The sequence below is a fragment of the Rhipicephalus sanguineus genome, chromosome 11 (assembly GCF_013339695.2).
Source record: "Rhipicephalus sanguineus isolate Rsan-2018 chromosome 11, BIME_Rsan_1.4, whole genome shotgun sequence".
NCBI lineage: Eukaryota > Metazoa > Arthropoda > Arachnida > Ixodida > Ixodidae > Rhipicephalus > Rhipicephalus sanguineus.
In genome coordinates this window covers 88769182-88782414 of record NC_051186.1, presented here as the reverse complement: position 1 = coordinate 88782414, position 13233 = coordinate 88769182, and positions in this window count along the sequence as shown.

The following is a 13233-nucleotide window of genomic DNA, read 5'->3' as shown; positions in this document are numbered from 1 at the left end:
GTTGGACACAACTTTAAAAATCCGCGGCACATCTTCCTCAAAGGCGGATGCACCTAAGGCTGCACCAATGGGCGCACACTCCAGACTGACGTCATGATGCCGACTGCATGAGCGTGACTATATATTTAGTCGCGGAGGAAATCGGCAGCAGCGCTTCGGTCGTCTGGGCGGGGCTTCTCCGGTCTTCTTAAGTTCTAGCCGACTCAGGCACGAACAAAATGATCAAGTGTCTTGTAACCCACGTCGACTGGAAACCAATAGCCATAGCGTGAAATAAACGGCACCACATGCAAGTTGAGAGGCACTACTGTTTAATACCGGTGCCACAAGGGCCCGTTCGATTGCGATCAGGGCCATTCCGGATCGTATTTCTCGATTGCGATCAACAATGGTTGCTGCTACACGGCTAATCTGGATCGAGTCTGGTTCTGACCAGGGGCGTAGCCAGAAATTTTTTTCGGGGGGGGGGGGGGGTTCAACCATACATTAGGTATGTTTGTGCGTGTGTTTGTATGTGTGCGTGTATATATAGGCCAGCAAAATCGAAAAATTTCGGGGGGGGGGGTTTCAACCCCCCCCCTGGCTACGCCCCTGGTGCTGACGTCAGTCAAACCGCGATCTGGGAGCCTGATCTCGATGCGCTCATCACAATCATCTTGATCCCGATCGAGCCTGATCGCGATTGAGAGAGACCATTATCAGCACCTTATCATGATCGAGTATAATTGAGATCGGCCCTGCTAGCCATCGAGTGACGCCGGTGTAACTGCAAGTGACCCGGCGATTACTGGAGAGAGAAAGATAAAAATGAGGGAAAGGCAGAGGTCAAGCAGAATGATAACATCCGGTTTGCTACCCTACACAAAAGGGAGGAGGAAGGGGAAAGAAAGATGGAAAGGGCAGAGCGGAGTGAAGAAGAGGAAATGTTGCATTGGTCAATGGTAACGCCAATGTTTCTCGAAGTATTGCGGCAGTAACGTCGAACACCATGAAATCGGTCACATTTAATATTTTTTCCACTGGCCGCCTTCGGAAGGTGTAGTGTAAGCCGCCTGCTACTTCCGGAACTTCTGCACTAATCTGTCTATACTTTTGTCTACGCCACCTACAAGTAAAAAATGCGGGGTTGAACAGCGTTGGAGGGCTCCCTGGTTTTCATTGTGTATCTAACATACCAGGTGGATTCAAGAACCCCCAAGGTCAGCGTTAAGCCAAGATAGACCAGCTATATAAAACATATTGCCAAAATGGAGATTGTCAAGTTTATGAACAAGAGGCAGCCATTTTTCTAGTTGCTCGCTAGAGGTGCGCTTAGCCGAGAGACGGAGATTGAAAAGGTCATCGCTCTAAGGCATTGTGAACGCGAAAGATAGCGGTTTAGTTACATGACATGGAGGTATTTTAAAGCTATGATGTTGAGGGACACGCGTCGCAAAAAAATCCAGCGTCGTCGTTGGCGTCGTCAGCGGCGTTGTGCCTGAGCGAAAGATCATCCCAGTGGATGTAAAGGAAAAAAAATGTTGCAATGGCTTAGCTCGGCTATGCCAGGATATACATAGCGTCAGCAAAGGTTCGGCTGATTATTCTTAGGTTTCAGTGTCTCCGCAGCACGTTTAGCCTTCTTCTGCTCATTCTTCCTACGCTCAACCGCTAATTTCCAGGAAACTACTTCGAGATCCGATGAGTTAAGCTTCTCCGCTCTTCTGCGCCGTTGAGCAGCATTTGCGCTCTCCTCCTCTATGGCTATAGGCGATGCGCAAAGCGCCGACCACGCCATCTGCCGCCATGGCTCGGAAGCGCTTGCGGGGCCCGGCGAACACTGTTTCAGCGAGCGTCTACGCGAGTGCACGGATGGATGTGTTTTTCAACGTGATTTAACGACTCTCTCGGGCTTCAGCGATGTCGAAAAATAACTGCTGCGTTGTCGGCTGCTCAAACACATACAAAAACTCGCCAGGAACGCACTTTTACAAGTTTCCGGTGCTATTTCATGAGCGACAGTGACGGCGACGGTGGATTGCGGCTGTCCGACGCAAAAGGTAAGCAATCGCGCTTTGTTTAGGCAGTGTTAGAACGATTACCGTGTTTTTATTTCTCCATTTATGTCGCTACGTCTTCAGCGAACGCTCGCGAAAAAAAAATTCGCCTTCTTTAAAAAATTTAAAAGCCTCCACTGAGCCGCAACCGCCTCTTTCGAATTTCGCGGAAATGGGATTTCGATGAGATGCTACAAAAAAACTATTGTAGCTGTAGGTCTGACAAATTGTCTCCACATACTACCGATAGTTTGCGTCGACAAAACGTTATTACTTCGCAGTTTTGATGCTCTTATTTTAAGAAAAAAATCGCAAAGTCGCAAAGTACCAATGCTTCTCTACAGCATAAAGTTCAATAATGCTCGAATTTAAGATATTTTTTCTCCGCGTGCATAAAGGCCAGACTTCCCAAAAGTTTTGAGAACATTGCGATATATTAGGTTAACAAATTCGTTGAACGAAATTGCTGAGAGTGACTTCAAACGTCAACTGGAAATGTTCAACTGAGGACAAGTCTCTAAAAATGCAATATTTCGAAGATGATTTAAAGAAAACACCATCTTCGATTTTCTTTAAACATTTCAGAATTAAAGCCAAGCACGTGTTCTAACTTAATTTGTAAAAACATGTTGCATTATTTTTGTGACGTAGAAGTTATGAAGCACGAAAAGTAGCCAAATTGACGTAAACTGAGTAACCACAACATTGAGCGAGCATGGAGCAATAATTTCCATTATCATTATTTTTAGGTCGTGAATATGTTCTGTGGATTGATGGATTGACAGAAAAGAACAGGAACAGTTGGTTCTGAAGAGCAAATTATTACTACATTTTACGCACATCACAAAGCAATTTGCAGTGGCTTAGCTCGGCTATGTCAGGATATACGTAGCGTTAGCAAAGGTTCAGCTGATTATTCATAGCTTTCCAGATTATCTAGGATTATTAGCCTACTTCTGTTCATTCTTCGTACGCTGAATCGCTAATTGCCAGGCAACTACTTCGGGATCCTATGAGATAAGCTTCTCGGCCCTTCTGCGCCGTTGAGCAGCATTTGCGCTCTCCTTCTCCATGGCGTTACCCACCTGCAAACGCCAGTCAGAGGCGCTATCGAGCGGCTTCAGCGCAGTGTCAGAAGGCGAAGAGCTGCGCGCGCGCCGGCGCCAGTGTGTCTGGCGAGGCTAGACGCCGCTCCCCCCGAACGTGCAGACCAGCAGCGGCGAGCCGCGCGCGACAGTGGCGGAGTCTGCGCGCGCGCCGGTGCCAGTCTGCCTGGCGCGGCTAAGACGCCACTCCTCCTGAGGGCGCACGCCAGAAGAAGCCTCATCCATCAGAGAAACCGACATTTTGTGCCAGAACTGTTTCAACCGCTTCAAACAGATCGCCGTAGAGTCTCTGGATGCATCTCATTCTGACGAAAATTTTGTTCCCGAACAAATTGCTGTCGAAGAGCTAAACGTATTCGTGAAGACAACAAAATATTTTTTTTTTCAGCGAAATTACAGGGGGTCGACGGACATGCACCGACGTTCTTCTCTGAAGACACCCAGCAAATACGTAGCCAAGCTGCTATGACAAGCTAGGTGACCACCAGCTCCGCAGTGACTCAGTCCCGCGCCACTAGCCCAAGCTGCTGAGATATTTTTTCGCAAGTTTATCGTGCTGGTTTCAAAGTTTTACCAACGCTGACCCTTCGCGTGGCCGCACCTGTGAAATCCATGCGCCGGCGCGACAGCGCTCCCTCAAAATCTCCTATATAAACACATGGCACGTAAACGAAAGTACTGTGTCGAGAAAAAACGTTGGTTCATGCGTCAACGCATGCAGGCATTAGTGATCGGGACGGTGTAAAGAAAGCGGTGTACTTACGATGAGCTCTACTTCGTAAGGAAGCTTGTTGACGCTTGTCTGTCGCAAACACTTGGCGCGTATAGTGGCATTGTTGTCCCACACAGCTGTTACATCGGACACATGTCCACTATTATAAAGCACGGCTCCTTTGCGCACACTATCGCCGCAAAAGTAATTATCAGGGACGCGCACAAGCGGCAAATCGTACGTGCGCACTTCCGTCATGCTTGCAGTGAAAGGAGGCGTCCGCTACGCGACCCGCATGCGGTTCCAATGGCCGCCGCTACGCGGCTTTCAGTGGAGCCCCTATAGGCGTTGCGCATCGCGGATACCACACTGGCAAACGCCAGTCAGAGGCGCTATCAAGCGGCTCCAGCGCAGTGTCAGACGGGGACTGCACAGCGAAGGCGAATAGCTGAGCGCGCGCCGGCGCCACTGCGTCTGGCACGGCTACGACGTCACTGTCTCTGGAATGCGCAGGCCGGCGGCGGCGAGTCGCACGCGGCGGCGGCGGAGTGCGCGGGAGATGCCGGCTCCGGTGCGCCACCTGCGTGACATCACCGATCCTCGCGCATGCGCAGCACGGCTCTTGACGAGCCACGCGAAACCGGCTCGGCTAGGCCAGCGTAGCTAACGCTACAAAATCCGAAACAGCTTGGTCAATGAATGATCAGTCTGACGGCTAATTTATCAGGGAAGCTCCTTCAAACAAAGTAATGTAATTGAGTTGGAGAGGAAATTTGGTAAATTATGGTCAGGGCTTCCGGAAGCAAGACGAGCACTCTTCCAAAAGCCGCGACGGCTCTTTTCTTTTTCCTTTATAACAGGGGCAGCAATCGTTGCACTTACCATGACATTTCAAAAATTAATAATCATGCATACTCACACACAAATAAAAGGCAAGAAACCAGACAATTGCACTATAGAGTGTCACTACAGCCTTCACATATGCTCCGTAATTAAATTATTGTCGAAACACGTTTTATGTTGATCTCGGAGGTTCTCTATTCCTACATAACAGTCTTGCTCAAGGAGGTTGGTCTTGCTCTCATAATAATTGCTGGATTTTAACGTCCCAAAACCGCGATACGATTACGAGACACGCCATAGTGGAGTGGAGAGCTCAGGAAATTTCGACCACCTGAGGTTCTCTAAACTGCACCCAGGGCTGGGCAAAGATACTTTGAAATTGTATCGCGATACAATACAAGATACTCAGGCAAGAAGTATTTGAGATACAGATACAAGATACGACAACACTTAATGTATCCGATACGACACATTCCAATTGTATCTTAAGATACTTCGATACATTCGCAAATTTATTATATGTCTATATAATGTAGCACTAAATGCCTATGCAGAAAAATGTTTGCTTGAAAATTTATTAACTGCGACCAATTTTGTTTCATCTGAATGAAATGTCTGTTAGTATCTCAAAAGCTTTGTATTTCTTGCTCAAGACATAGTAGTTTGATTCTGAAACAACTTATTGGCGTTGAGCTGCTTAACATGGCAGCTCTTTATACACTTCGCTTATTGGGATTCTAGCTTGTCGCTTTTGTAAATGGTGGCAGTCGCTGCTCTGCTTGCCACGAGCTACGGGGTTGCCATCTAATCACAAGTACTTAAATAAGAAGCCTCCGCACAATGGTGCAACTTGCGCTAGGGAGTTCTACCTTGCCCGTAAACGTATTACGGTTTTCGCAATACCGGATCACCAGGCAGGAGTACAGCAGAAATAACGCTGGTAGCGACATTCTTTGCTACCCATCGAGTTTACGTACAGGACATAAAACTGCAATGACTTTTACATTCTACTTATCTGCTAGCGTAAAGCGTTTGTTAGGGACGTACTCACTAATGCGCAATTTTTAAAAAAAGATCTTCTACGAGAGAACATGTGCAGCCCAGAAACATCTCAGATGTATTTTATAGTTGTACAAAGCGCCGCAGGACACGGCGCCATGCCCACTATACTGCCACCTATAGCTCCAATCACCTGGTTATTAGTAACAGTGAAAGCTTTTAGGAAGCCTAAAAATGGAAAACAAATATATCTAAGTGAAATAGAAAAGCGGTTCCGTATCAAACACAGTGAATAAGTATAGAAACGGATAGAGGCGGCACCCTCAAGAGCTAATTATAATTGTTGCATTTTACGTCCCAAAACCACGATATGATTCTGAGAGACGCCGTAGTGGAGGGCTCCGGAAATTTCGACAACCTGAGGTTCTAAAACCTAAATATAAGCACACGGGCCTCTAGCATTTTGCCTCCAACGAAATGCGGCCGCCGCGACCCGGGTCAGCAGTTAAGTATCGTAGCCACCAGACCACCGCGGCGCGTAGCCTCTAATAGCTGTGGCAATTGAGCATTTAAGGCAAGAACAGAGAATACTAAGTGAGAACAACACATCGTTTTGTCGAACAATGTTTCTCCACTCCTTTTGCCAACATCTGTAAGATGGCTCCTAGTAATTTACGCTATTATAATGCAAACTTATTTCGCTGTTTTACTATGTAGTAAGCAGAAGTTTTGTTACTGTATACTCCAGGCACGCGCAGGTCATTACACATTTGTCCTCAACATCATCTTGACATAAGAGTAAACTCAGGTGGAATATATATACGCAAACGGTAGCCAAAATGGCGCTAAAAGTAAGAATAAAGCAGAGAGCTTACCTTAGCAGCAGGTTAAATACATATTGCCCAAAACAGACCGAAAAAACTAACAATGCAGAGAGATAGGTAATGCATAGAATGAAAAAGAGAGATAGCTTAGAAAGAACTTGTGCTAAGAAACAAATTATAATTTTATTAACTTATTGAATAAAAGAAAGAGGAATGCCAAGAGAGCTTCTGTTAGCCGAATATTTGTTCCGTTATGTGCAGCACCGGTACCTGTGGTTCTATATATGTAAGAATCTTATTTGCATATAAGTCTATCTCACTGCGTGTAAGTCAGACGTATCCATGAGGTCCTTCAAGTCGCCGATGTGTGAAATCCACGAGACGCAAAGCAACCCAATTCTTCAGACTTCGTAACGAAGCACAACGCAAGCGAAAGTTCGATAACGACACTACATAGGCATCAGAATTATTTGCGAGAGACGCCGCACGCATTGGAGTGCGTCGCACGACACAGTGGCTAAGTGCCAAGTGTCATGGAATCGACACAAATATAAACAAAAAAACGAGAAAACGAAATGTCTTCTGGGCGTAGACGTTCGCGCGCTTTTCACTCGAGACGACGCGAACGCTACCACGTCACTCTGCTCCATCAATATGGATGCTCAGAGCTCATCGCCTGCCCTTGCTTGAAAACCCTGGCGGAAAGATAAAATAATGTCACTGCCTTCAGTTTAATTCTGGTGGCTTAGTGGCAACATTATCAGATTGAGAAGAGGAGTTCAGTCAGCGTTTATGGCTTCGCACGGTGGTGTGGCGATCACAGTATCTTGTATCTTAAGATACACGATACATTATTCAATGTATCGGAAATACAGATACTGATACACGTCTTGCGAGACGTATCGCGATACAGATACAAGATACACAAAGAGTATCTAAGATAGTATCTAAGATACATGTATCTTAGATACTGCCCAGCACTGACTGCACCTAAATTTAAGTACACGGGCCTCAAGCATTTTCACCTCCATCGAAAATGCGGCCGCCGGGATTCGATTCCTCGATCTTCGGGTCAGCAGTCGAACACCATAACCACTGGACCACCGTGACGGGTAGTCTTACTCTTCAGAGACAATGCCGGCCAGTAGGAAAGACGAGGTCATCGGGTAACGTCCTGACCTTTGTCACGTCAAGATACTTGATAATGATACAGGTAATTAGAAAAAAAGACTTTTAAAGCCACGACGGCTCGTTGGTTCAAGCTGAATAAAGGGGGACTATGCGAGTAGGTTGTCATTAACCTAATGAAATGTGCCAATGACATGTACTAATGCGTACGTCAGTAATGCTGAATATCCTAATTATGAATGAGGCGATTATGCGAAATCGTGTATGTCATTGCTTATACTAGGGTAGCCAAGGGGGAGGTGTTAAGGGCATCAACCCCCCTCCCCATCCCCTGAAATTCTTGAATTTTTAATGTGCATATATACAGGCACGCATACAAAACGCACATACATAAAGTATGGTTAACCCCCCGCCCCCCCCCCCGAAAAAGTTCTGGCAGTGCTACTGATTGCTCATGTCCAGAAATTTTGGTCATTCCCCCTTCAGCTTTTTCTGGAGCTTCACTGCAGTACTCCACCGTAAGTGATTGGTTGGTGTTTTAAAAAAACACTATATCTAAATATATCAGCCGAATTTCAAGAAGTTTCAAGTAACATCGATTAGAGAGGGCTAACTTTGAACAACATGCTCAGAAACGAAACTTGGTCATTATGCCATTTTTGAGTTACAGCGCCATCTTGTGAGATCATGCGATGAAGCCACATTCCAGGGGGTTCTGTTCAACAGTTTCCAAGAGAGGGCAAACTGCATTGAAATGTGCGAAGGTGGAACTGTAAAACGATTGAAAACGGTTCGCGTTGGTATTGCAATGGAAAAACATGTGTTTGTCACTTTGTCTCGACGTGAACATAGAGACAAAGTGGATTAAGGAGGATTAAAGTCTGGGGCAGTGTGGAGAAGTTCATCAATGAAAATTGGAGTGAATCGCCGTGGCTTAAGGCAGATTAAGGTGCAGACTGATGCATAGAGTGGTATAGAGAGGATGGATCAAGGTGGATTAAGGTATGGAGCAGTATGAGGTAGTACATCAAGCTTAATTGAAGTGAACCACAGTGGCCTAAGGTGGATGAATGTACGGATTAATGCGTAAAGTTGTGTAAAGCGAATGGATTAAGGTGGATTAAGGTGTGAAGCAGCATGACATACACCCCAAATGTTATTTGAAGTGTAACAGAGTGTCTTAAGGCGGATTAAAGTGTGAAAGGGTATAGGGATGATGGATTAGGGTGGATTGGGGTGCGGATTAAGGTGTAGATTAGTACAAAAGCTGGATTAATGTGGATTAAGGTCTAGATTACTACAAAAAAGCTGTGTTGAGGCGTTTATTGGACGGTAGTCGGCGACGATATGCAATGGCGACAGTCAAGGCACAGACACGGAGTCAGAGCGCGAGCGCGAAGAGCCAAAGGCGACGACCCACTAGAAGGCTATAGAGAGCGCAACCCACTACTCATTAAAGGCTTCTCTACAATTTCCCCGGGTACGAAAAGGGAGCCGTCCGGCGACCTAACAGCTCGTCACTATGAGTGGGTCATAGTAGGCCTTGAGGCGCTCCACGTTGACGATGTCGCGCCCTCGACGGCGCATACCCAGGAATTCGGGACATCGCTTTTAATTCACCTTTTTTCACACCACGTGGCGTACGGACCTTCAACGTTCAAAATTCGCGCGATGACGCTTGCCGTAGTCGCGCGAATCGAGAAAACCACAATACATAAAAAAAGAAGCACGACGACGATATCCGCTACAAGCAGCGAGCGCGAACCTAAATCGACGACTGATAACCGCAGCGCATGCAACGAGCGGCCGGTTGGGCTGCTCGACCGTGAATCAGCAGTTCTGTTGCAATGAAAGGAGGCTTACATGTCGCTTGGCTGCGCTTGATAACGACGAACTCTCGAAAGAGCGTGCTGCCCTTCTTCGCATCCCCTGCCTCTTCAATATATTTCGTCCGATTATATTGTTGTTGGCTCCCACGGGTTTCTTAAAAGTTCTAAAGCAAGAACGTCCATTAGCGCTGCTGTTTTTGTAGTGTGAAAAAAGCTAAATTCCAGAATATAATACAAGCTTGTGAGGTGGTGATGACGATCGCGGGTTTCAAAATGTGTAGACAGACGCTTGCCGTCCCTAATTTCAGTTGGCCTCAATTTATGAATTCAATATTTTGCGCTTTTACAAGACGTCTTGCCGTGTTATATTCGCTGCCCACAGACATTTTTCTTTAAAGCTCAATTACCAGCAGAGGTAAAGCAACAATACCTTTGCAAGCACAATATTGTTCAATGATCTTTTTAAAAAGAATCATTTTAATAGTCACCTTAGTTTCAACAGCGCCCCTAACAAGCTCTCGCGGCTATGCGTCCGTGTGTCTGAGAAAAACAATAAGGCCGCCTGTGACATGCAGCATGTACAACCGTATTGCCCATGCGTAGTTGGGGTGGTTTACGAAATACCCCTCAGCTGTGGTAGGACATACATCGGCCACACTGGTCGATGTTTAAATATCCGATTAATGGAACATGAAGCCTCCCTTAACAATGTATCTGGTTTACACTTGCCTTCGCACTGCAAGTCCTGCGCATGCGCGCCCCGGTTTTTCGAAACCACGGTGCTTGGGAAAATTCGAAACCAGGTGGCCAGAGAATTGTTGGAGGCTTTTTGCATAAATGAGAAGAGTGCCCAATGTGTTAGTGTGCCTTCCTTGAATTTACATCGCAACGAATTGCACTTTTTAGACAAGTCTTGATAACTCAAAGTAGGTTGTCATTCTGTTACCGTGATTGTCAATGCGACTCGCCCATGCGCGTGAAGCTACCTGGAATGCAATGTTCTTTCAAATAAAACAATTTTTAGTTTGGCACCACTCCTGTCATTTCTTGTCCTCGTTCCTTTGTGCCTCCAAATTTTTGTCAGACCATGCACCAACTAGCCCAAGAACACGTTTTAGTGGATAACTAAAGACGCCGGAAAGCACCGACTTCATTATGCTCATGACATGCTACCCAGGCCGCGTTTTCCTCTCCGCTAAGTGTTGGTGAAAAAGGGCTGAAACAGATTAGACTGATATAAGGTATCGTGAAACCCGCCTTCTTGTTTGACTGCCTATGCTGATCTGCAACCCTTCAGGGTGGCCTAGTGAATAAGGTGCTCGACTGCTGACCCGCTGGTCGCGGGATCGAATACCGGCCGCGGCGGCCATATTTTCAATGGAGACGAAAACGCAAGAGGCCCGTGTACTTAGAGTTAGGTGTATGTTAAAGAACCCCAGGTGGTCGAAATTTCCGGAGCCACTACGGCGTCTCTCAGAATCATATCGGGGTTTTGGGACGCAAAACCCCAACAATTATTTATATTATATTATGCTGGTCTGTAGAATTGCAGGAGGTCGCGGCTTGAAACCCGGTTCTTGCGGTCAGTTTTATTCTGGACAAAATAGCTTATTTCTATTTTTACATCGTAAAGTTCGTTAAAAAGTCTCTCGTCAGGGCCCATTTAATATTTTTACTACGAGTTGAAATCTTTTGCTTATGTGCGCAAGTGACGTGGAAGGTGCTCGAAAAGCCGTTTTATATTTATTCTCTGTGTCGTGCCTTTGTTTACCGATAGACAACGTAGCACCTCACGAGGCGATGTTTCTCAAATAGTTACACTGAAAGTTGTTAAAGGCAAGCTGAGCAACCTTCCACGAATATCTTTATTTTTTTTAGTCAATTAGTTCACTGTTGAGCGTGAAAAAGCGCGCCGAGAGGGGACAGAAAACGAAAAGAAGCACACATACACATCGCTAGTGTGTGTGCAACTCTTACAATAGCGGGGTGTACCCACTATTATAACAGTTGCAAGGCATTGAACTGCCCTGTTACCGTGCTGCCAGAAGGTAAATATTGCTGTCAACGCAGACCTTGTCCGCCTCGGTGGAGCAGTAAATATGGTGCTCGGCTGCTAACCGGAAGGTCGCGAGTTCGATCCTGGCCGCGGCGGTCGCATTTCGATGAATGCAAAATGCTGGGGGCCCGTGTACTGTGCGATGTTAGTGCGTGCATGTTAAAGAACACCGGATGGTCAAATATTCCGGAGCACTCCACTACGGCGTCTCTCATAATCATATCGTGGTTTTGGGACGTTAAATCCCGGATATTACTAACGCAAGCCTTACCTATACCACGGCGATGGTCTGCAAGTCTGCAAGCGGAGTTCTTTCCCTGCATTTCATTACGTACCGTAGGCAATGTACTACATACTCTGTTTTTCTTACGTGATGAGCCCCACTTTTTTTCTGTGTTGGTTCGTGGCGCTTCTAGAGTGGCCGCATTGAGCTTCTCGCAATGGGAGCTTAACTGAAGCCACGTGCTGCAGTCGATGACGCTGAAATCAGTGTGTTGCAGTGCGCGACTCACATCTCGCGGAAAGTGTGACCCCCCTCTTAAAGGCATGGCCTACTTTTTTGATTATTTTCATACTTAGTAGACACGATATTCGCCTGCTAAGTGACGGACCGAATTTGTCAGAAATCTTACGTGATGAAATTCTTCGGTTTCCTCGCATCACTCATTGCCATCGTCTCAATCGTACAGTAATGCCAATAAACACTAGAGGGTGCTAAGTAATATCATTAATTAAGAGGGCAGTGTTGTATGGCTTGTGATTTTCAAAGCTCCTAGTGACCCGGTGAGCTTGGAAGCGTGGGCTCGTGCCATACCAAGGAAAGATCGAAAGCGCACGCCTCGTGACTACGTTTGCGAGAAGTACTTCTCGTAGACTAAGGCCTATCATTCGTATAAAAAAAAACGCACTGGGCCCCTTATGCATTAGACTAAGACGACTCGAAGGTGAAAGTTTTCTTCTTGTCGTCATTCGATGTGTCTGTTCTGCCCCACCCTCGTGCAAAAGCTTTCCGCACCTAACGTGGTTTTGCACTGCCTCCGTGATTGGCCAACCGATCACAGAGGCAGTGCAATGCGACAATGTCATGTGATGAAGTCACGTTATGTGACGTCATCATGCCGTCATAATTACGTGTTTTTGGGAATGTGTGACGTCATAATAACGTCCCATCGTGATGTCATCACGAGACTAATTTTTGTTGACGCCGCCAACGCCGTGGAAGCAATTGGCTGATAAAGTGTGGCGCTGCTGAGTAGCGAGGTCGCGTGTTCTATTCCCTGCCACGGCGGTCGTATTCTGGCAGGGACGAAATGCAAGAACACATGCTTACTTAGGTCTGTTAGATGCACTTTCTAGACCCCCTGGTGTTTAAAGCTATCACAGAATCTCCCACTGCGGCTTGGCGATAATGACAATGGGGTTATGGCACGTAAAGACCCTTAAATTAATATTGTTTACGTAGGCCGCTTGGGGGCAACAAAAATAATGCATGAAAAACAACCTCGTACACACGCGTCATCATTAATGCGGGAGTGTCACGCACAGAGTTCTGCCTAAATTAATATTCTGCATGCTCCATCACAAGCATCTGCTTATCAATAATTCGGAAGTATCCATGTGAATGCGCACATGGATACTTCGGAATTACGCATGCTCTTGCCGTAGGATAAACACCTCCCCGAAGGGAATCGTGAAGAAAT